This window comes from Anabrus simplex, chromosome 2 (genome assembly GCF_040414725.1).
Source record: "Anabrus simplex isolate iqAnaSimp1 chromosome 2, ASM4041472v1, whole genome shotgun sequence".
NCBI lineage: Eukaryota > Metazoa > Arthropoda > Insecta > Orthoptera > Tettigoniidae > Anabrus > Anabrus simplex.
The window spans coordinates 379,656,510-379,682,626 of NC_090266.1; the positions used below are offsets into that span (position 1 = coordinate 379,656,510).

General features: G+C 39.7%; 1 protein-coding gene across 1 annotated transcript in view; it reads left to right on the top strand.

Moving 5' to 3' along the window:
- The first annotated feature begins 4,285 nt into the window (after positions 1 to 4,285).
- LOC136862847 (versican core protein) overlaps positions 4,286 to 26,117 on the top strand; it is a 155,429-nt gene continuing 133,597 nt past the window's right edge. The window contains exon 1 of the mRNA XM_067139111.2: positions 4,286 to 4,370. The gene's annotated coding sequence lies outside the window, so the exon portion shown is untranslated. The remainder of the gene's footprint in view (positions 4,371 to 26,117) is intronic.

The window sequence follows — 26,117 nt, forward strand, 5'->3', positions numbered from 1 at the left end:
GTACAACAAGCAATTCCATGAAGAGAAAATATTAGAAGAAATACTACTAGTTTAACATTCTAAATCCAGCAGAAAATCACAAATTCAGTGTCCCTCGTTTACAGCTTGTACTTTTTTTTACTTTACATTAGCACTAAACGATTTGGTACCGGAAGGGAATCTATCAAGTACTGCTGCAGATAATTTATTTCAATCCCTTATGGTCCTGTTTACGAAGGAAAACTTGCCCATATCAGTATGCTGGCTATTATAACACTACTGTAAGTGACCATTTCCACCAGGATATTTCCCATTTGCGATGTATTTGTTAATAATAGTAATTAGGTACTTCGGTATATGCCAGTGCAATGTGTACTTGTGTCTAGTTGTACGCAACAACTTGAAGACGATGTCCGAAATGTAACGTAAGTCGTGGATGTCGGTTATTTTGAAGAGATGCCACAGCACAGTCCACTCTGTTGTTTGTTCAAGAGAAGTAAAATTCGTTGGCAGAAAAACTTCTGGGATGATCCGACACTTAAATGAGGAGGAATAGTCACAGAACACCTCTGGCCCGGTCTGAATCCCAAGAAGCTACCCTGCTGACGATTGTGAAGCATCCATGTAGGTTTACATCCTAATAACAGTTATTAACACATTATACGGGTTATTCAGCTATGAAGTCAACCTGAAATAACTCGTGAACACTTTCGTTAATGGTATTAAGGAGCTCATAGTTCAACATGCAGTACTTTCCTGGGCTTTTGACAAAATTTATCGTCACACACGTTTCCATACGAGAACTGCTGATATCAAGCTTACACTCGTAGTTACTGCACAGCTCGCAGCACACGAGCATCGGTCTCGAGAGCGTTGCCCATCACTCCTGCTGAAAGAATTGGAGCAAAATCGGGCATTTTAGATTACACGTTCCACTCATGTGTAATGGGGGTTGCATATGTAGCAAAGCACATCATCGCAGTCTCAAGTTCGAATAACGCACGCCTCTAGTATCCAAGTAGGTGTACATCCTATCTACAGTTATTCACAAATTATGCAGGGTTATTCAGCTAAGATGTCCACCCCAAATATGTCGTGAACAGTTTAAGATACTTACATTCTGTTTTCACTTTCGTTAATGGTATTAAGAGGTTCATAGTTGAACATGCAGTACTTATCCAGGCTTTTGACAAAATGTATTGGCTCACACGTTTTCATATGAGGACGTTATTTCACGCAATAACTGTCAATGATATACTATCAAGTTTACAGTCGTAGTTACTGGTACGCTGTACAGCTTGCACTACAGGAGGATCGGTCTCGAGATTCTCGCGAGAGTCTCGAGATCTGCGACGTCGGTCTCCAGAGTTTCGAGCGAGAGCGTTGCCCATCACTAGCCTCGTCTCCTCGCCCGGCCGCTCTACGCTTACTGTGCATGATTTTGCTTCCCTCCCTCCTCCGCTCACGTCACCTTGTCCTCTACAGGCCCAAGGTATAAAGTAATGCAATTTTTGAAAAATAATTAGATATATTGCTAATTGGGCATCACATATCACAGATACAATAAAAACAATGAATTTTTGAAAAACATTTTTGAAAAATTGCATGTGTCGTATGCGACACACTGGTTCTGTAACTTACTAAGTGGCACTTCATAGTCCTGAATGAATTACTGGGTTCTTGGCACAAATTAAAAAATCTACCACACAAAACACTATTGTATGTTCACTACTGCAAGCTAAATATCTTTGTCCATGTTCTGAAAACAGTTTAAGATACTGGATCTGAAATTGTGATGATGAAAGTGTCCCCTGTCATTGGCAATTCCTGCTGTTGCTCACTTCCTCTGGTGGTACCCTTTGAAACAGTTTCGCCCAGAAACAAGACACATATGTACTCCACATACTGTGCAGAAAACTCGGGCTCACACACTTTTTCAGCCTGGCATTCTGCATCTGTGTGTTTTCCCATCGTCCACCATTTCTGGCATGCGAAGTACACCAGACGTCCTCTTGGCAGTGGTTGGATGTTGTGATGAAGACTTTCTTTTTTTCACCTGGCAGTCTGTGTCTTCTGGTGCTTCATTTCCTTCTGCTTCTTTATCGTCCCTGCTGTTTGGTTCTTCTGAATTCATGAGCCATTCGGCTACTTCGATTTTAAAGTCCAGGTAGTCCATGATGTCTTTCTTTGCTTTCTTCAGTATCTTGCAATCTCATCGGTACTCTATCCATCCTGCTGCACAAGCAAAATCAAAGAAGTGTAGAATGAACCGTACGGTCCAATTTCCTGTTTTCGCATGTTGCCTATAGTATAATAGCGGTCTGTCGAGGAAATCCACCCCCATAAATTTGTTGTAATTCTCAACAATGAGAGGCCACTTCACTTTCTTAACGATTTTGTATTTTTTGCACCAAGAGCGATATTCCCCAACTGGATTTGTGCCTTCTACAGATAAAGCAAGAGTAACTGGCTTATTATCAAACCATTTCACTATGCACACTTGTCCATCGCTACGAACAACTTGGTCAACTGAGCCCCTGCTTTCCCTCTTCATTTCCGCATCACTTCTCAGTCTTACCTTACAAGGAATGCGGGAAAGTTGTATTTTTCCCATTCCTTGGCATGAAGCATCAGAATGCAGGTAATCCAACAAGGTTTCAGACGTAAAATACCTGTCCATGTATACTACCGTCCCTGGTGGTACACTTTGTGACAGCCTCATCACAACTTTCCCCCCAATGTCCAAGACATACACATTTACAATTGTGTCTCCTTACCCCTCGTACATGAAGAAGTCTAGTGGTAGACCATCAGGAGCACAACATACAAAATGTTTGAGTCCACAGGGCTCAGGTTTTTCCCTGTTGTACTGCCGCATTGCAGTATGGCCCCAGAATGGCACAACCTGTTCATCAATACACACCTGCATCGATGTCGCATTTTTCAAGCACCCGTCACGTACTGTCTCTAATAAAAGCCTCACCTTCCAGAACTTATTATTGCGGCGTTGAGTTGGTACATTATCATCAACTACAACTTTTAAATACTGTCTAATGGCAAAGAAACGATTTCGGGACATCTTTGAAGCTATGTGTTCTACTTTAGTGGAACCCGCCCAGTACATCTTCAGCTTTGGGTATCCCAAGTATGACATAGTCATTGAAATGCCAAAAAACCTTTTGATTTCTTCGTCATTTGTATTGAGAAAATTTCCAAAACGCGATAGAGACATCACATTTGTACATCGAGATACAACGCTGTAAATACTCTCCGACACATATTTTGAAAAATATTGAAAGGGCTGCAACTCCTCAAAATCCCGTGGGACCTCGTGTAAAGCTGGAGCAGGTGGAAGAGGCTCAAATATATATCGGTATGTCTCCATGGTGGAATATGATTATTCACTGGAATCTCTAATTCTTCAGCAGAATCCTCGGAACTGTCGGAAGGAACATCTTCGTAGATGACATCATCAGGTGTTAACACGTCATCACTTTCCGAATCCACACCTTCGTAATCAGAGCAGTTGCCATCAATTTCAAGTTCTGGTATAATTTCCTCCGCGGACACTGCAATGCAAGGGACCATTCCAAATTTAATGCCAGAATGTATTTGAATTATGCCAAATTCACATTGCTTACAAAAATGTCTCAGTCTCGCAAGGAGACAATTTTCTTTAACTACCTATACCTGTTAATTCAAACTATTGTTACTATTTGTTACTATTTTGCTACAATTGTCGAGAAATTCGTGTATCGGAAAAACACTGGCACTCTAATTTCTTTGACGGTCGTAAGAAGATTCCAAACCAAAGAAGTATTAGAATTAAGGTTAAGTTCCAGTATGTCGTTTCGGACACACGCTTCGTACACGCTTCGTATAATTCGTACAGTCAAGGTAATTCACAAAATTCTAAATTATATTTTATCAACAAACTCTTTAATGCGTTGCAATTGCAAATGTATTGAAGCAAGTCAGGTTCATGCAAAAAATAAATAAATAAAAAATGGAAAATTACTTAAATGCAGAACGCGCCATTTTCAGTTCAATTTCTGAAGACACGGTCTCAAACAATGACATCCCAATTACGCAGTTCCCGCTCTTTGGGCTCAAAACTACTTGCACTCTGCTAACTGCACTACAGTTTGCCATGAGAACTAAATCAGATGTGAACATTGCTAATTTTATGTGTCGTGTAGGACACACAGGGTCCTTATACGTCACCTTTCTCGTATGTTCTGCACTCGCTACAGCCCGCCTATAAAAGCTCGCGTTGGTGTTATCAGCGCTGAGTTGGGTTATGGAGTGATATATGTGTGTGGAGGGATTTTCTGTCCTTGTGCAGTTGGAATGTACTGCTTGTCATCTACGGGACGTATTTCTACGTGGAGGTGGGTGAGCAAACAAAATGCACACAGAGCCTTTTTTGTTTACAACCTATTGGGTCTCGCCCCTCTGGTCTGACTTTAAAACTTCATTCCGTTAAAAGTTATTTTGAAGGTGAATTCACCATTTTTGAGGCACTTATTGCCTCGTGACTGATAAGTTTTGAACTGTATTGCGGCTGTGTCTCCAACTGTGGACATTTAACTTTCAACTTAACTATGAGTGTCTCGTAGCTCTTGGGACTGTCGTGCCTATTTTTGGGTACGAATTGAGCTTGTGGAAACTATCAAGGATTTGAGTGAGCAGACTTTCAAATCCTCTTTCCTAACCCTTGTCAGGTGTCTATTCCTTTCCGTTTCCCGTAAAAAAATGTGAATTGTAAAAATTTGTTCCTGTTCGTCATTATTCCGTTGTATGACCCTTGTCGACATTCTATTTCGAGTGGTTTTGAAGTGAGATTATATTGTGGAATTGTGAGTAGTGGCTTACTATTCCATTTTTTTAACTTAAACTTTTTCTCTCATTAATGTTAGTACAAATCTAGTGGCTGTTACACTCAAAATATTTTTACCACGGCTTTTAATTGTGAGAAGTGTTTATTATTCTGCTTTTAGATTTAATATTATCCTCGTTCTTCAGTAATGTTTCTTACAACACTGGTGGCTTATTTCATTGTGGAATGACTCACACCGCATGTTTATCCCAAATAAAATTACGAGCAGTGTCTGTTGCCCAAATTTCGCACTTTGTTTCGTACCGTGTCCTTTGATCTTTCGTGTATCGTTCTAATTTATTGGAAACGATGTTTGTTCCAATAACGGCTCTCCTAAAATTTTAGTCAGACTCATTGTCATGCCAGAACATTGTGTGGCTACCTTTTATGGATGGACCTGTTGGTCTTGAGTGTTGTGAAAGAACTGTTTTCGAGCATTATATAAAGAAAAATGTTGTAACTTTTCTTTTAGTCCAAATTGTTGTAAATTTCTTGAGTATTTTCAAAATACATATTATTGTTGCTTGTTGGTTGTCCTAGAAGAAAAAAGCTTTCTTCTTTTCCTGTTTCATCCAGATGTCCATGTACTTACCACGGCCTTACCTCCTGGGTCTGTCCCACAGTATTGCTTCCTACGTATAATGAACTTTGCTGGAAAATTGTGTGGTAATGTCTACTTGGTTCAATTCTCGTCCTGCTGAGGCTTTCGAGTTTCTTGGATTGTATCGTACGGTTACTAGCTTTACCGCGTGTGTATTTAAATTATGTTGTGACTTCTCTGACTCAGAAGTTTGCATTCTACTCTACTGGCACGAAGGCTTCTCCTTCATACGCTCACCAACTTAGCAGGCGCAAATAACTACAAACAAAAGGAAATTAGCTATCGTCTCGAAATATCCTATCCGACAAATTTTAATTTTTTTTGAGATATACGGATTATTTGTTTTTATGTTTTTAATACATTTTGCACCATAAAAAGCAATTTCAATAAACATATAGAAATATGTTCATGTTATCGAGCCGCTAGAAGGTTAAAACAATTGAATCAAACCTCTAAATATTTTTAATATTTAGAGTGAAACATATTGTTGCTTCCATATTTTAACAAATGACAGAAATCCTTGTGTCACACTGCACGCACTTGTTAAAGCGTGTTCTCTCCACCAGACCGCTATGAAATTACGTTTCCACTTCACCCGATGAGTTTATGAGATATTGCTCTAAATCTGTTTCAAACGTTTCTTTCTGTAAAACTTATTTGAAAGTAAAAAAAAATTGTTACTGAAGTTTTTGTTTTCGGAAGCAATCCCTCCCCCTCCCCGCAGCAAATCTTAACCCACTCCGTTAAAAATTACAGGGTACGGCCTTGCGTATGTATAATGTGTAAGAAACCAACGACACGGAGCTGTTACCATTACCCTTTTAAGGGTCTGACCCAAGCCGGAATTTGAACCTGCGAACTCGAACTCAGAAGGACAGCGACTCGAACAACTCAGCCACATGAAAAGGAGGTTTTGTACTTATCGTTATAAATAGATACAGTTAGTATTTTTACAAAGGTTTTATGAGGAGCATTTATTAAGACGTAGTCCGACTCCAAGGCTAAATGATTAGCGTTCTGACGTTTGGTCAAGAGGGTTCCGAGTTCGATTCCCGGCCGGGTCGGGGATTTTAACCTTCGTTGGTTAATTCCGATACCTCGGAGGCTGGGTGTGTGTGTGTATGTGTGTGCAGTCTTCATCATTTGAGTTCATCATAGTTACGGCCCCATCCTTATAGACGCGCAGTTCGCCTATACGGCGTCAACTCAAAAGACCTGCACCAGGCCTCTTCGGAGGACAACGCCATTATTATTATTATTATTATTATTATTATTATTATTATTATTATTATTATTATTATTATTATTATTTAGATGTAAAGTTTTCAACTGTCCTAAATGCACGAGACCGGACGGATGAACTAGCTGGAAGCTAAAGAGCTTTGCAGGATGTCGCTTCCTTCTCTATTTACTTTTCCAAACCAAACACCATGGCCCAATAGCCCCGAAAGGCCATCGCCTATCAAGCAAGCACTGCTTAGCCCAAAGGCCTGCAGATTACGCGGTGTCATGTGGTCAGCACAACGGATCCTCTCGGCTGTTAATTTTTGCTTTCTAGACCACGGTCTTCATCTCAACGTCAGAGAGCTCACGTAGGCCGAGTGGACCTCGAACCAGCCCTCATATCCAGGTAAACATCCGTGAACCGGCCGAGAATCGAACCCCGGGCCTCCTGGTAAGAGGCAGGCACGCTACCCCTACACCGTGGGGCCGGCTTTCACCTTATTTTAGAATTTATCTTAAGGCATTCTGCATTCGATTACCGGTACTGACAGAGTTAAAAAGGCATGGGATGGGGGAGATACAGCCTTGTTTATGGGTGCAATAGAGTTGGCCTTGAGTCTCCTGCAATCGATATATCTATGACCGGGTAGTCACCTTCCCGGGGCTGAAGATGTTAGAGTCGTGATAATTGGTATTTGGAAGATCCTTTACTATTAAAGAAACAAGTATTTCATGCCAAAAAATTCACTTAAGTGAGGGGGGGGGGTGAAAAGAAGTGAAAAAAGTGAATTACGTTTATGGGGATACTTATATCTCAAAACTGAAGGTAACAGACGTGAACATTGGTATTTGAAATCTCCTATATACATAAAGAAACACGCCTTCTTTTCTTTTTTTTGGGGGGGGGGGAGGGGGTAAATAAACTTAACGGCGTTGGGGTGAAAAAGGAGGTGAGACCAATTGATCTTACTGTTCATACTGTGCTTATAAGGAGCCTCCGTGGCTGAGGCAACAGCGCGCCGGGCACTCACCGCTGGGTTCCGTGGTTCAAATCCTGGTGACTCCATGTGAGATTTTTGCTGGACAATGCGAAGGCGGGACAGGTTTTTCTCCGGGTACTCCGGTTTTTCCTGCCATCATTCATTCCGGCAACACTCTCCAATATCATTTCATTTCATTTGTCGTTCATTAATTATTGCCCGAGGGGAGTGAGACAGGCTTCGGCCGCCGGCATAATTCCTATCCTCGCCGCTAGATGGGGGCTTTATTCATTCTATTCCTGACCCGGTCGAATGACTGGAAACAATGTACTTATTCTAATCATAAAACCGATCATTTTTAATCTTTCCTGGGTTCGTTTTCAAGAGCCATCTTTTCCTTTGGAGAACGTTCTTGGATTACAGTAGATTCTCCTGGCATATAAATAAAAATTTAAACAGTTTTGAAATAAACGATAGGAATGAGATTGACCGTGCAATTGTTCATCTCTATAATAAGGTCAATAATGCACGTAAGTATGTCATTCGTATCGCCAGAAATCCCGCGCACTTTCTTACGCGCGACAATGGTGCTGGTCACATTGTCAGCGATGACAAAGGCAGGAGATGTAATTTACGCCAAGTAGCGGTATTGCATCCTGCTGTGGGGTCCATAATAATAATAATAATAATAATAATAATAATAATAATAATAATAATAATAATAATAATAATAATAATAATAATAATCTTTTGGACCGTCTTCAAAATGTGCGGACCTTGCTGGTAACGTGTCCTGGACGGTTAATGACTACGATTGCAGTCCGGCTGCGGGTTCAGTACCTCCAAGGCACACAAGACGACACCACGCCAGATCTCCTCAAGGATATGATCCATATTAAAAATGCTTATAGGAAAAGATGGCAAAGATTTCGTTACCCAACTGACCGGATGGAATACCTGGACCTAGCCCGGGAAGTACGAAATCGATTGCTGGAAAGAAGGATTGAAAAATGGGAGGAACTATGATATAATCTCTCAGAAAACGAGTCAGATCGCGCATTTTGGCGGATTCTCTCAGAAAACGAGGCAGATCGCGAATTTTCGCGTATTGTGTATAAAATGTTAAGCATTCAATTATAAATTTCAGTATAACACCGTAGTGAAGCAAGGCTATCTTGCTAGTCTTGAATAAAGACCACTGTGTAGCTTCTTATTTCGACAAGACTAGAAACTTGTTTTATGAGTAGCGTTCGATCTCTTGACTAACGTAGTCTGCCTTCTTGTCTTCGTGTAGTTATGAGAGCGAGAGCATTTCAAACAAATCTCTCCTTATTCCTGATATATCCAATTTCTTGAGGGCTGCAATTTTTGTGGATCTGGCCCATTTTTACGCCTGGAATTCCTTCCTGATGCTAGCCCATGAGGAAGGATGTATTCACTATTGCATGTTCCCTCCAATGGGGTTGGGGTCAGGGAGGACTTTCGGCCATAAAACAGGGATAAATCTACATTTACGACAATGTTCGCACCCGCTATTCCACAGGCGTGGGAGAATGAGATATTCAGTAAGTTTCTGTCATCGGTTGGCCGGCAGGTGCGCCCAGCTTATGTTTCCTCCGTTGACTCATCACTTCCCGCTCCGCGGCGTTTGAACAAGGACTGTACTTCGCTCACTTTATCCGTGCATGATATGAGATAACAATTCAGATTAAGAATGAAGAAAGTAAGAATTAAGAAAATTAGTAATTAAAAATGAAGAAAATAAGATCATACCTTATTACAAGAGACGTTGGAAATTTTCGTATCCCGCCAGGCTGAGCTCTTCGAAACCCCAGCTTCTTGTCCAAGTCGTCTTAGGGATTTTGTAGGTGTATGTTCTAATCTTTCTGCGATTTCATTTACTTTTTTCCTCGTTATGTACACGTTTTTTGACACTTTGCTTCTTATCGAGTAAAGACACAGTTCCTCTCAATTTGTTTACGAGTTCCTGCACGGTATCTCTATGTGGAGGGCGTACACCTGGAAATTGTGCTAAAATCGCCTAACGACTTCCCTGCAGGACTCTGTTTTCACATAATTATCGTACATCAGTACCCTTTCCTCTACCGTGTACGCATGTAGAGGCATTATGAGAAGTATATCCCGAAGTAACACTTCACAACTCGAGAACAGTTGGAGCGGCAGATCAACACTTAATACACGCTCTAAGCACGGACGTGAACTGCGAAGTGCGGGCATTCCTTTGATGTCGCTCCGCTGTGCAACGGGAAGTTTATGTCAATTCATCACATTATTACTTTGCATATTTCACTCTCTTAGTTCGGTTAAATCTACTTAAATTCCACGTTCTACCAATCCACGTTTATCATTATTAGCGAAGTTGTTTACTACTAAAACATCAACTGGGGATGTCCTGTTCATTATTACTCCGTCATTACTAAATTAATGCCTGCCACACGTGAACGTGTAGTTTTCGGAATAACCTACAGTACATCTAGATCCCCTGTCTGTACTTCCACTAAGCGAAAATATGATTTCTTGACGTAGGTGCTGTATGAGCTGGGCGATGGGTACATTGGAGACGACCAATTGTTGTTCTAAGCTTGAGAACGTGGGTTAGCGAACACAGGGCCCCTAGATGATTCTGGCATTACTTCCATTTACTTCTGCCAGACTCCTCATTTTCATGTTTTCTATTTTACTTATCTCCATCAACTCTTCCGATTTCAGCCACATTAGATTTGGCAGCCGTAGGCATTCTTCCCTTTGAAGACGGCGCCTACGTGCTGAAATGGCAGAGTGCTGGTCTTCTCAAGATGGGGAATGTTTACTTCTACCAATCTACAAGTATAGAAAATGTACATACCTGGATGAAAATGGGCAGTGACCAGCTGCGTCCGGTCCAAATAGGGCTCGAAGAGCTGCACGCAGATGCTAAACTATTGAGAAAATACGAACCCTTGGGCCACTATGAAGGATACCTACCTTTCTTACCTATCAGCAATTTTCGTGAGATCTGTCTCTTGGGTCGTTATGGGGTTTTAGTCACTTGCTGAGGTAAAAGGTAAGGTTCACTAATCCTAATCTATCTACTCAAATGAAATGTCTATTCAAAAATATTTGTATTTATTAATGAAATCACGAAAGAAAATATTAAATCAATATAATTTGGACTCACTCTTGTCCACTTGACGCCACAATAATTTAACACAGAGGAGCAGAATACTGGTTTGAGCCTTTGATTTAACTGATTAATGGGCATCCTCACTAGAAACCATTGCCACATGTTATGAATGAAGACAAGAAAGTCTGGAAATCCTTAAATTCGGCTTCCATGTAAGACTGCATGTACCATCATAATGATTCTTGATGGTCCATCCCTCGTAACACGAACTCTGGACTCTGGGTATAATTAAGGCAGTCCAATCGGCGTGTGCCACACAGTGATTGTACGGCATGGACCCTTAATTGAATCGAAGTGACCTGCGACTATGTCATGGACCGACATCTAAACTTCTAAGTTACTTTAAAGTCATTGTGGATGATGACTACAAGGAAAATGATGCTACAGTGGCATATGGCCCTAATCTAAGTCACTGAGGTTGATGACCCCATGACCATCCAAGTTTCTAAGCTGAAGGCTAAATACAATTAAGTTACATCGGTTGATGACCAAAGTTTTCACTTTACTAACCCCAGCACATTTACTGCTCAATCAATCAAAGTCAAATAATACAACAACAAGAACGCTCACAATACTTTGTGGCAGTAAAATCCATTACCTTCGGATATGTCCCCTTAAGCGTTACGTTAATATTTGAGCTTTCCCAGAAAAATAAACTAAGATTTCCAGAATGCACCTTTAAGTTATTCACTTGGTTTTATGTTATTTCACAAATACGTTTTCCACTGAATTTAATCTTATAAATAAAGTTGTTCGTGTCTGTTTGTTTGTTTGTCTGTTCCACCATCACGTCGAAACGGCTGGATAGATCTCAACCAAACTTCATATTTAGAGTATACTGACCCCGGGGAAGGTTTCGATATGCATATCATTTTAAAATCGTTGAAAAGACGGGGGTTTTATAGGACCCCTTTTAGGTGGGGAGCAAAAAGGTTGGAGGGGTGAGATATAGAAATAATTAAAAACAGTTTCGAATCCATAGATTTCAGGGTCTCTGAGATGAATAGTATTACTCCGGATTTTTTTGCAAATCCAAGTGGGGAGCGAAGGGGGTGAGATATAAAATTAATCGAAAAACTACATATAAAAATGTTATGGTCTTCTTCTTACTATATATAAAAATTGATGTATGTGTGTGCGTGGGTGTGTGGGTGTGGGTGTGTATATGACACATCTCCTCCTAAACCACTGGAGCAATTTCATCAAACGTGGTACACTTATCAATTAGTATCAGGAGACAAACCGCGTGAGGGTAAGACACCCTAGCACCCTTATAGCAGGGGGCGAGGGGGGTGGTATAAAAATAATCTTATAAATAAAGTTGTTCGTTTCTGTTTGTTTGTTTGTTTGTTTGTTTGTTTGTTTGTTTGTTTGTTTGTTTGTTTGTTTGTTTGTTTGGCTTAAGTGCGGCTAGTAATTTAATAAATTTAAGTGATTTAATGAATCTTAATTAACAACAAATTCTATCTCCGCGGACGAATGGTTTCTTTAACAAGGTCCTACTCAAATTCTGACGTAGTTATACTTTATCATAGTTACAATAGTTTATCGTCGTTAGAATCGTGCAGCTGGAAGAAAAATTGCGTAATTTATTTCCGGTATTATATCTCGTGTCATCACACTTCAAGTTTAATCTAATACTAACAATTATTAATACTTGGATAACCCTAATAATTAAGTACACAACAAAAATCTGCATAAGTAACCCGCCGTAAAAATATAAACCAAACGATGTCATATCTCATCATGACATTTCCATGAAGCTTTGTGCACCCCTCAAAAATAAATGAATCATCACTACCATCACTCTATATTTTGGACAAACCTTGAATTGGCTGACTTCGCTCATTATACTCTAACCTCGTGGTTTGAAATATACATTCAGATCTCGGTTAAACAAATTCACAGTATCTAATAACCTACACGTCATTCCCGGATGAAAATTTCAACTAGTTCACGCACATTTCATGATCTCCGTTCCAAAGAATACAATCTCATTTTCAACACGTAACACGCAGCACAACTCCCGTTATCTTCGAACTGCCACCCCCGATCAGCTGGCGACATTGGAAACAAGCGACCCTCCTTGCTGTCAGCTTTGATATAAACATCTGTCCATCACACATAACTTGTCCCACAAGAATGAAATATTCGACGGCACAAATAGAATTAAAATACGATATTCCTGACCGAACAGATATGCACATAGATCATACTTTTAAATATCGTTCAATAATTGTACACGTCGCAAATTAACACTTGCGTGGATTCCCTCACACTTTCCCATCCCAAACATTATACAGATATCTTCCTTGGGCTCACATAAATCCCGGCATCATTACAGGCTTCAAATCACCTGATTCGAAAATCCTATCTCAACTCATACGGCAAATCTAACTTCTTGCCTCAAACTCAACGACTCTCACTGACAAAAGAAAATGGAATAAACATCCTTAGAGTCCACGAGGCATAAATTACGCACAATACTTTAATAATGAACAATTTCGCATAAAATGATCTCGTATTTTCTTAAAACCGGATTTTCACAAAAAATGACTGACAGACTTTGCTGTCAGTCAAACACAGTTTAAACGGCCATAGAATAGCATTATCCTTCGTGACAGATATTCACCGATCTGCATCACTCAACACGACAGCGCGCTTACACCCGATTGAAAATGAGTAACCACGGATACCTTGCACCAATTCCATTTATCGAACAGAAAAATTTTGCGTCAGATAAAAACATCTTAACATCACAAAAATATAGGCAATAAATTCACGGAAATGACGATCTACTTTGGACGTGATATCACTTCGGAACCCTCACTAATAACTTTTACAACTTGTTACACGGCGCTCATAATACTTTTAAATTATATCCAAGCAGAAAATAAAACAAATGTCCTGCCGTCATATTTCTGACACTCACGAAAACATATGGGTGACCAACTGCGTCGTAACTACCCATTACAAATACATATAAGTTGTAACGGTTCAAATCCCGTTACAAGATGATATCTGTATTTTTATTATTGTATGATTTTATCTGTATTTTATTATTATTATTATTATTATTATTATTATTATGTCAGTATTATTATTATGTTATCTGTGATATTGTACTATTATTGTAATTATCCGTTTTATTCAATTTTGCAATTGCCTGTTGCTTGCAAGATTGCACTTAGATGTATACATATATACGTATGTGTAGTATAACACTCAATACCTGTACAGTGAGAATTGTTGTATATATCAGAGATTGGAAGTGACGTTGTTATATTGCTATACCAGTGGCGATTCTGCCAAGTCATCGCCGCGCCTTGGCTATGTCATCGTTTTTATTTAGAATATGCGCTCAGAGAGTCAGCCTCCGGGCTATTTCACCACTGGATGTAATATCTGTCGCGTAGGTGGGAGTATGTCATTGTTATTTCTGGAGATTACGTAGTTGTGTCAACCAAGTCTATATAAGGTGGGTGCACATTGTAGCGTCAGTCATTACTTATACGGATGCAGTACAGTGAAGTAGTCTACTAGATCAAGAGGCCTTGGTTGGCCAGTCAACCAGTGTGAACGAGAGATGGAGAAGACTCAGTGAGCCATTATTGGTCATTGAGAGAGTGAGACCAAATGGTTGGTCCGTCACTTAGTGGAAGACGCGGACGCAAGGCTTACCAAGGAGTCAGAGAGGGCAACCCTGGACCTGCCAAGAGGTCATACCATATTGACTTACAAAGAAGTCAGATGATATGGAGAAGAAGCAGTCGCAAGGATGTATCACCACGTTAGGCGTGACACATCTACAGTAAACACCAGAGCAAAGGAATACGTCGTAATTACACTCAAAGTGTTAAAGGTACAGTCAAGTGAATCAGTGAGGGAAATATTTCGTATAAATTGTTAAATGTCCGGTCAAGAAGAATTCAAATTCATGCCTAGTTTCTTTCAATTGCAATATCATAATTTCATATTCTCATCTGTTTTATCGCAACAAGACTCACTATTTTTTGATATATTATTTAAAGAATATATATTGTTCTATCAAACGAATTCAGAGTTTCATTTCATTGACAGTAAAATATCTTAACCTCAAAATTAATGGGGAAACCGAACGCCAATCTCCTTTTCCCAGAACTTATATGGTAGGTTGTCAAAAGTAAGCTTATTACCCCACACCCTAGATATGGTCAAGAGTCTCATTCTATTATTGCTGTACTGAGTGACAGCTGGCGCCCTTCAAATAACGTATGTGTAAGTAAGCAGGTAGCAAGTAAGTGTGAGTACAAGGTTCGACGAGTGTGTATTTTATTTAATGAATATTAATTTTCATAATTTCCATTTTAAATGCAGATATTCAAATTTTTCAATTTAATCCAGTTTAATATGTTTGTAAAGGTAGTCAAAAAGTCAGGAAAATTACAAAGTGGCGCCCAACGTGGGGCTCGAAGAAATTCAGAATTTGTTCTGAATGACAGCATATCATAGGTTCATTTTGGGAGGAGTATGCACAACTAAAGCCAGCGGAAGTATTACCGGTAAATATCAGGAGTGTAATTTTTGATATACATTTGTAGTTTGGGGATATGTCAAGGGATTTGAAGAGGGAAATTCATTTGAGATCGCGTACTATCACTAGTGAACCAAAGATGGACAAGGAAGACAATAACAAGTCATGTGACGACGAGGTCATTGCTTCTGCGGACATCCAAGGTGAAATTCACAGTAGGGAGCAGGTGAAAACGTTGGAAGCTTCTGAGATAATTCAGGAAAGTGCAGAAATTGAGAAGCACACTGAAACTCAAAAGGAAATTGCGGGGGGGATGAACCAAGATCAATTTTCCTTGCTGATGGCCACAATAATTAGTAGTAATGAAAGTCAGAAACGTATGGAGGAAAATAATAAAATAATAAGTAATAAAATGGAACAAATAATTAGTAGTAACGAAAATAGTAAGGAAGAGATGAAAGAATTAATTAGTACTAATAATGAAAATTGTAATAAACAGATTAACTCTTTAAGTAATAAAATGGAACAAATGATTGATATTAGTAATGAAAATAATAAGAAACAAATGGAAGAATTAATTGGCAGTAATAAAGAAAATTTTAATGTGACCAATGAGAAAATCGATGCTTTAAGTGAATCACTAAATTATAAAATAGATACTAAGATAGTAGAGGTAACTAATCAAATATCTAAGTTAGAAAATAAGTTAAACAAGGAGTGTGTTGACCTTAGAGAAGAAATGGAGTCGAGTCGGAGCGAGCTTCATACTCAAATCGAGCATGTCAAAGGAACATGTACAGAGAATATCTTAGAGTTAAGTAATAAGATTGCAAGTAATCGGGAAGAAATTCATGAGGTAGTCGAGAAAAGATTGGACAAAATTTACAATGCAGTTAGGGAAGATACGAGGGAACAGATTAGTAGAATTGAACAAATTGAAAGCAAACTTGTGGAGGTCACTGAACTACGGAGCGATTCAGGAACGTGTTTACAAAGTGGCTGAAGACTGCTCTGAATTCGTTTGATAGAACAATATATATTCTTTAAATAATATATCAAAAAATAGTGAGTCTTGTTGCGATAAAACAGATGAGAATATGAAATTATGATATTGCAATTGAAAGAAACTAGGCATGAATTTGAATTCTTCTTGACCGGACATTTAACAATTTATACGAAATATTTCCCTCACTGATTCACTTGACTGTACCTTTAACACTTTGAGTGTAATTACGACGTATTCCTTTGCTCTGGTGTTTACTGTAGATGTGTCACGCCTAACGTGGTGATACATCCTTGCGACTGCTTCTTCTCCATATCATCTGACTTCTTTGTAAGTCAATATGGTATGACCTCTTGGCAGGTCCAGGGTTGCCCTCTCTGACTCCTTGGTAAGCCTTGCGTCCGCGTCTTCCACTAAGTGACGGACCAACCATTTGGTCTCACTCTCTCAATGACCAATAATGGCTCACTGAGTCTTCTCCATCTCTCGTTCACACTGGTTGACTGGCCAACCAAGGCCTCTTGATCTAGTAGACTACTTCACTGTACTGCATCCGTATAAGTAATGACTGACGCTACAATGTGCACCCACCTTATATAGACTTGGTTGACACAGCTACGTAATCTCCAAAAATAACAATGACATACTCCCACCTACGCGACAGATATTACACGCAGTGGTGAAATAGCCCCGCGGCGACGAGTCCGTGCGCGCATATTCTAAATAAATACAATGACGTAGCCATGGCTTGGCGATGACTTGGCAGAATCGCCAGAGGTCTAGCAATATCACAACGTCACTTCCAATCTCTGATATATACAACAATTCTCACTGTACAGGTATTGAGTGTTATACTACACATACGTATATATGTATACATCTAAGTGCAATCTTGCAAGCAACAGGCAATTGCAAAATTGAATAAAACGGATAATTACAATAATAGTACAATATCACAGATAACATAATAATAATACTGACATAATAATAATAATAATAATAATAATAATAATAATAATAATAATAATAATAATAATAATAATAATAATAATAATAATAATAATAATAATAATAATAATAATAATAAAATACAGATAAAATCATACAATAATAAAAATACAGATATCATCTTGTAACGGGATTTGAACCGTTACAAAGTTTGACATCATGAAACAAGATACAATAGGCGGTAAGATGGCATTTCACCTATTTTAACTGCACGTCAGCTTCCATTTTAGGCTCACCAATGACTCTCTGTCATTTTTATTTAGCCATTTTTATATTTCTGGCTTCACGTTGGTTTTTATTCTTTCCTGAAAGACAAAGCATATAAAAATGAAATGCCCTTTACTCGGTGTCTTCGTTGATCGCACTCGACTGATTGTAGTTTTTACCCGCACACGAATTACATTCTTTACAACACAATATTACAACTTCACAAATACTACTTCGGTATCTTGACCGTCTTTTATCAGATTACTTCTGCAATGAACAACTATCTCCTCATGGAGTCAAGACCCCGGCCACATCGGCCAAAAATCTGTTTGTTGGACTTAGTCTACTTCTTGATCGATTTACTGAACAGTTCAATCCTCCATCTCGAGCCTCAATGATACAAATGCAGGGGTTTCAAGATGGCGTCCCCTTTTATTTTATAGATGCTATCCCCCCTCTCTCTCTCTCTCTCTCTCGCATTTTTCCTTTGCCGCCAAGAAAATCTGCGTAATTTTTCCGACTTAGTGGAACTGTATTAAAACGAGTTTTTGCTGTAACCACGTACTTGCTAACTTGCTACCGACAGTGTTCATGAACATTTAAAATTATTTCTTACCAAATTAACTGGATAAATGACCTAATTTGATAGGCACTATTTTCTTGACGACTTGGCGTGGGCAAAATAAACACGCGCGTCTCTCATTGACATATTCACTGAAATGGCTTAGCAGCCTCAAATCTGTCTTACTAAAGACCAACAGTCTTACTGATAAATACAGGACCCTCATTATACTGCGTTCACTACTAATTCTTTTAATTAAATATACATATTCCACTTAAGCTTTCTGCTGTATCCATCCACCTTTGACATGTGCGGATGACGTCACATCTCATAGCGTGGGAAAGAAAACGGCGATATAAAAATATATTCGAGCTCCTCATCACAATTGACAAGGGGCCTAGTGTGGTAACTTTAAGATTTAAAATCCTTACGGCACAAACGTCATGGGTTCAATACATAGGCCTTCCTTCATCGATACATGCCGTTTCGAAACTTCAACCAATGTACTGTACGCAGATTCAACACTATTCTCTGTTAGAGATGTTTGCAGCCTTCCTGGTCTAATGGCGAACAGCCGCATCTGACTGGGACTCGACATTTGAAAGTCAGAATATTTAGAATGTGGCCCCTAAAGGAATGGAGAGATCCTCCATCCTATGGAGATGAGAATGTTCCGATGGTTACTAGAACTGTCTCTCTTGGATCATATCAGAAATGAAGATGTGCGGCATAGACTTAGTGTCTCCTCAATCGTAGGAAAAAAGGGAGGCGCGACTTCGATGTAACGGCCTTGACATGCGGAGCAACAGTAATTCTGTAAGAAAAACGATCCTCCAACTTGACCCAGGAAGACACAGGCTGCGAAGGGGATAGCCAATGTGGTGGATGGTCAACATCGTGGAACTCATGCGTTCTGTGGAGCTCAGTCCTCGAGACGTCACAGACCTGGCCAAACGGCGAAAAGATAGCGAAAAAGAGGACCCGATTTGAAGGAAAAGACGTAAGGAAAGTGAAAAGATCGCGTTTCCTCTGTTGTAAGAAAAATTAATCGAAGACAATTGCCAGTATCTGTGCGGAAATGTCGAGCAAACGGTTGCTCACCTTATGGTCAATCGTCCATTACATGATGGCAAATGTCGCAACATTGTAGCTCATTTGAACTATTGTGAAATGAACTTCTTAACACCTATTAGAGATGTCTTTTCTAAATTGTGTTGTTGTTCTGCATCTGTGAGTTACTTGGAGCAACTATTTAAAGAACTATAATATCTGAGAATTGTATGTAATAGTCAATTATATCTTGTAAAGCTATAACTCTAACGTATTTTTTATGTAATAGGGTTATGTATATCAGAGATTCAACTATTATTATTATTATTATTATTATTATTATTATTATTATTATTATTATTATTATTATTATTATTATTATTATTATGAATGTACTCCTGAATTTTAACATACATATTCATTGTTGTTGTTTGAGTCATCAGTCCATAGACTGGTTTGATGCAGCCCTCCATGCCACCCTATCCTGTGCTAACCTTTTCATTTCTACGTAACTATTGCATCCTACATCTGCTCTAATCTGCTTGTCATATTCATACCTTGGTCTACCCCTACCGTTCTTACCACCTACACTTCCTTCAAAAACCAACTGAACAAGTCCTGGGTGTCTTAAGATGTGTCCTATCATTCTGTCTCTTCTTCTCGTCAAATTTAGCCAAATCGATCTCCTCTCGCCAATTCGATTCAGTATCTCTTCATTCGTGATTCGATCTATCCATCTCACCTTCAGCATTCTTCTGTAACACCACATTTCAAAAGCTTCTATTCTCTTTCTTTCTTTCTTTCTTTCTTTCTGAGCTAGTTATCGTCCATGTTTCACTTCCATACAATGCCACGCTCCACACAAAAGTCTTCAAAAACATCTTTCTAATTCCGATATCAATGTTTGAAGTGAGCAAATTTCTTTTCTTAAGAAAGCTCTTCCTTGCTTGTGCTAGTCTACAGTTTATGTCCTTCTTACTTCTGCCATCGTTAGTTATTTTACTACCTAAGTAACAATATTCATCTACTTCCTTTAAGACTTCATTTCCTAATCTAATATTTCCTGCATCACCTGCCTTCGTTCGACTGCACTCCATTACTTTTGTTTTGGACTTATTTATTTTCATCTTGTACTCCTTACCCAAGACTTCATCCATACCATTCAGCAACTTCTCGAGATCTTCTGCAGTCTCAGATAAAATAACAATATCATCGGCAAATCTCAAGGTTTTGATTTCCTCTCCTTGGACTGTGATTCCCTTTCCAAATTTCTCTTTGATTTCCTTTACTGCCTGTTCTATGTAAACATTGAAAAGGAGAGGGGACAAACTGCAGCCTTGCCTCACTCCTTTCTGGATTGCTGCTTCTTTTTCAAAACCCTCGATTCTTATCACTGCAGACTGATTTTTATACAGATTGTAGATAATTCTTCGTTCTCGGTATCTGATCCCTACCGTCTTCAGAATCATAAATTGACTGTTATTCGTTTCGGCGTTCACAAGGGAACACATACATGTGTTACACTCGGATCCGGTTGAAATTTGGTAGGAATATTTGTGGGAGACAGTAGAATGCTAAGGCGAAACCTGCATGTGGCCAGCGCAAGTTTGAACGCCAGCATTGAACAAATAAATAGTCGTAAATTTAAAAGTGCTTCGCGAGTATCGGGGTGTGGCGGAGAGGTAGGGAGGAGCGAAGCAGTGGACGTGAGCCAGCTGGGCTGTGTCGAGCCGCGCTAGCAGCCAGGCAGCGTATAGTCGGGCTGCTCGCTTGAGTCGAATGAATGAGAACCCCCCCCCCCCGCCGACATTGGACAAATAAATAGTCGTAAATTTAAAGGTGCCGTGGGAGTATCGGGGTGTGGCGGAGAGGTAGGGAGGAGCGAAGCAGTGGACGTGAGCCAGCCGGGCTCTATCGAGCCGCCTCAGCAGCCAGGCTGCGTATAGCCGGGCTGCTCGCTCGAGTCGAATGAATGACCACCCCCGCTCCCGGCCACTCTTCTCTACTGTATCGCAGTTCGAACATACCTCGTATCTTCCCGATTAGTAACGTCAAAGCAGATCAAGAGGTGCATATTGATTAGTCGTCCGATGAGACAACGTTCTTACAATGACAGGTAAAATCTGACGTTTTTATAGTAATTTTTATGAATGGTGGCTGTATATTTACTTTAACCCTGTACGGCAATCATTGATTTTTTTACACCTACATACAACAAAACGCCCACTACAGAAGTCATTAAATCCGTGGAATGTAGTAGTGTGCTTTCGGAATTGTTTTGCAGAGTGTGACAAAAAGACACCCCATATATATATATGTGTACTTAAGAGAAAAACAAGCGTTCACAGGAATTGCGTTCTTGTCTCTGTTTTACAGGTCTAATTGCCGACAGGGTTTTTAATACCGATGTGGCAGTCGAACTGGATGTCAGATGATGACTTTGTTTTCGAGGAAGACGATATTGGAACACCGATATTTGAACTCGTCTCCGAAAATGTTGCTCCTACCCTGCATCCACAACAACTGCTGAACGATGCCTAATCCCAATAACTTATAAGAAGAAGGTCGTTGAATATTGGCTAAACAAAGGTGGGATATAGAGGAGCTTCGCATCAGTGAAACACAGGTTTTGTAAATTAAAGTGCGGGAAGAGCTTCACAGGTGGGAGCAACAATTGGAAAATGGTGGCACAATGGGAGAAAAAAATAAATTTGTTACGAAAAAGACATCAAAAGTTCAAAGAAAGTAGACAACGAAACAAAATTGTTCAGGATATAAATATTAAAAAATGGGCCTTAAAGTACGCTCATCTAGTTAGTTACGACACGTTTCGAGCGTCTCATTCCCGGGTAATAAGTTTTAGAAATAAATTTAAAACTGTTTCAAGAAAATTTGCAAATTCTTATCTAAAAATTACCAATTTGAACAAGAAGATACTAATTGAAACGCGACACTGTTTGTGGAAGAAGTGTCACAATTAATAGAAATTCACGGCTCAGAGTGCGTGTTTAATACTGATCAGTCCGGTTTTCATGAAAAGTTCCATTCTGGCAAGACCCATAATGAACGAGGAGAAAAAGTCGTATTAACGGAAGCACAATCTATGAATTCGCTAACTCATACCTACACAATACAGCCAATAATTTCGGCAGATGGACAACTCCTGCCGAAGTTGGTAGTGGTGTTGAAAGAAAAATGGCAAATTTGGTCCTAATTTAGAAAAAACTATTGACTGCACTAAATGTGTACATTTTGCCTTTTAAGTCTCGAAAACTCACCAAAGAACTTGTACAGAAATGGTTACGGGATGTTTATTGTGAGTTAGTACTGTACCTGTCCAAGGCTTCAGTACATAAACAAGCTACCGTGGTTCACAAATATGACGTTAGAATGGAGCACCATCGGTGAGCCTCGAACTCAGCCCGGTCGTCGAAGCCTCACCCTCCCCTACTAGAATGATTCGCTAGCTAAGTCGGTATCGCATTTCGGGTCAGTAGACCGTCCGATGGGGCGGTAATTTCTTTAATAATACTCTCTATAGTAGGGGAATATTAATTATGAGAGGAGCACTATTTCGTTACTAATGAGAAGAGAAACCATATCTTGTATAACAATTTTTAATATACTAGTGAAACACATCTTATTTACGGGGATATGCCATACAACACTGTACATGTGATATTGAAGGTTATCTTGACGTTAATGTTCGGTAGTCTTTCTCTACTCTTCATCATACGTTCAATTATTCAAACTTAAGAGGCGTTCCCTCTTGAACTATTTACACTTAGACTTAGAGAGGTGTTTTCTCTCTGATTACTTCACTTTACACATACGCTGATCACTTTACACACAAATCTATTCAGTATGGACATACCCTGCTGTAATCCTGTTTATTTGCCGAGAATTAATATATTCAAACTATATCAGGTTGTGATATAGGCCTACGAACAATTATGAACTGAAATATTACGAAGCTTACTTATGTGTACACTCCCAAGCCTTTGAAAGTCGTATTACAACACTTCCCTATGTTAATCATTGCCGAATAGGCAATATAATAAACACGCTCATTTCATTAGGATTTTTATCAATACACATAACAGGACAGTATATACACAACGTTGCTACCTATGGACAAGCACTTAGCGACTTCAATACCAAAACATTACAAACAGAGTATCATATCACTTCCTGCAAGAAATAGACAAGAACAAATACATTTCACACACAAACACGATGATTCACAGATGGCCTGAGTCATCTGCCGCTGGTAACAGTAAGCTTTACTGTCTCCTGGAATGAACCCAGGATCTTCGGAGGTGGGGTATATCGAACCTGGAATTCCCTACACGCTGTGAATACTTAAGGAAATAAATTGGAGGGATTCTTCTTTTAATGCATATTGGAATTTATGCGACGTTGGCAATACTTAAATTAATGCACGTAATCGTTGTGCCGAGAGGAATAAAACAGTTACTAGCATTTGTTCTCTTTCAGTGGAGAGGACACTTTTCTTCGTTCCTACAGACAGGCTCGTAAATTTACCCAACTGTTGGCCTCCCACGACACATTTTCAAAGAGCGGGGCACTGGGTCTCTCTCATACAATGGCTTCGCGGCGAACGACCTCGCTTCCTTTCTCTCGGGCCACAATGGCATCCTATTTAATATCGGCTATGTCCGGCCGTAATTAACATATTCACAACGCGATATACACTTCGCGTATATTACCAACAGATTCCAAGGGAACTTCACATTTTCATCTCACAGTATACATCAGGGTTACGGCCTGCTCAACCATTTCGTTTCTCCTCTCGATACCTCGAATACCGTGCTATTTATTGATAAACTCCTGCCACACGGGTACAAATTACATTACGCATTCACGAGCTAATTAATTAACGATGCATACCCCACTGTCTCCATCCGTAGTTTTCACCAGCATTAATCACTAGTTTGGAGGACTCCTTACCAGGTGAAGTGCACAAAGTAAACTACTGAAAAAATCTTTGATGACTCATATTGGCTCTATAAAGATGATAACTGGATTCATTCCTACTACAAGCCTTCTTTACTCGACAGCACTCCACACTTAATTAATCTAAGCTCCTTATAATTACGTCATGCATTACCAACCCTTATATTAAAAAAATGGAAGTACAGTATGGTCGTCCCAAACCACGATGAAAGTATTCCATAAAGACTCAAAATAAAATGAAATTATTATTTTTATCCCTCTGAAACGGCATGCTAGCAGTCTACGTTACATCTATGTGAAAAATCTACATATTTGCAATGGGACACGACCTTCGAAGATATAAATACTTGGAAATGTACTCAGCCTTCATGATGCCACGTTCACAGCATTACAGGAGGGCACATCCATGAATTACTCGAAATCCATAATGTAGTCAGCGATATGAAGTTCTCTGGTGACTAACTGGCCAGTCACGACCATCATGGCATGACCTCGTTCGACGTTCCAGATGATCTCCGCTACTCAAGAAAAATTTCGGCAGACAGCTAGATGACTCGTTCTCTCTGGTACACAGGCAGATTCTGGCATGCAGCTGGATATCCCGTCACTCCGACGCTCTTGTAGACTCCTTATGTAAATGAGGGGAAATTATCTCATGTGAATGCGTTAGTTTATGGCACATTACAATTTAAATACATGGTTGGATTTGCTCAATAGCACGAGCATTCCAACCCAATGCCGGTAATGTCTCTGAAGCCCGACACTGTTCCCTTCTCATCTGCCTATCCTTTTATAAACAGCAGACAGCTATTGTAGGCCCTGAATAAAAAAATGTCGTCAGTGGTTAGGCCACTAATTAGGTCGACAAAGAGCCGTTCACTCACTTTCTTTACATTTCTCACTTATATCGAGCACACACACACTCCACGCACTGAGATACCTGCCTATTTAGGTTAATTGAGCCGTATTAGTTTAGGCATATATGAGGCTCGACGCACAACCTCTTCGACACACGGACAGCGGTCATTACGGTTTCGTACCATCCCTACCATATCAATTAGTTGCACACTGAATGCGTAAACATCTTACTCAGATTGTGGTTATTTCCACATATATTCACAGACTTTAATAAATCACTGCATTGCATGCTCACTTTACAAAATTATTCCTTCATAGGAGACTCTCACACATATCACGACGAACTACTCCCGAACTGGCGCTGCACTAAAAATGAACTGGGTAGTGTCTGCCTCCCAGCTCTTGACTATATAGGCAAGCTACGCGAGAGACTCGGATGCTTAGAGTGGGGTGAAAATGCAACCCCTTCTGAGAGTTCGATCCGGTAATATGCAACGTAGAGTGACGAACAGGATATCAAAATGTAGCTCCTGTATTCCCATTTTCACTGAGTAAATGTTTTTGAAATAGCTTCGTAGATTCTCAAGCAATCTTAAAAGCGTCCTTTTGTCTCTGTCAGTAAATGATGACGAGCACAGGGGATTCCTTGTGTTCGCTGGCACGGTTAGGGTCCAACATCTGTTAGTCATTAAGACGCACCCTTGTTTACGGCGCAGTTACCGTCCATTCCATTAAGTAGAACACTTCTCGGTCTCATAATTATGCGAAAAATTCCCTGATTCAAATGAATGTTTGCGCTTGATTATCCACTGAGTATCCTGCGATTTATAAAAATTAACAGGGAAAAAACAGATGAATTCGATGAGTCGGCAGTGGTGAAAGAATGAGGGAAATAGGGTATAATATTTGCTCTCACGTTGGATATACTCTCTGGGCTCGGCTAGTGACCTAGATTCTGTGTCACGTGATAACGCGTCTCTTTTCATCTCGCTCGTGGTTGGAGTGAGAGAACTTCACGTACAAGCGCTCTTGCACTGCCTCGCTGCTAATTACCAGCAACTAGAGCTAGGTCGCGCGACTCTGGATACTGCA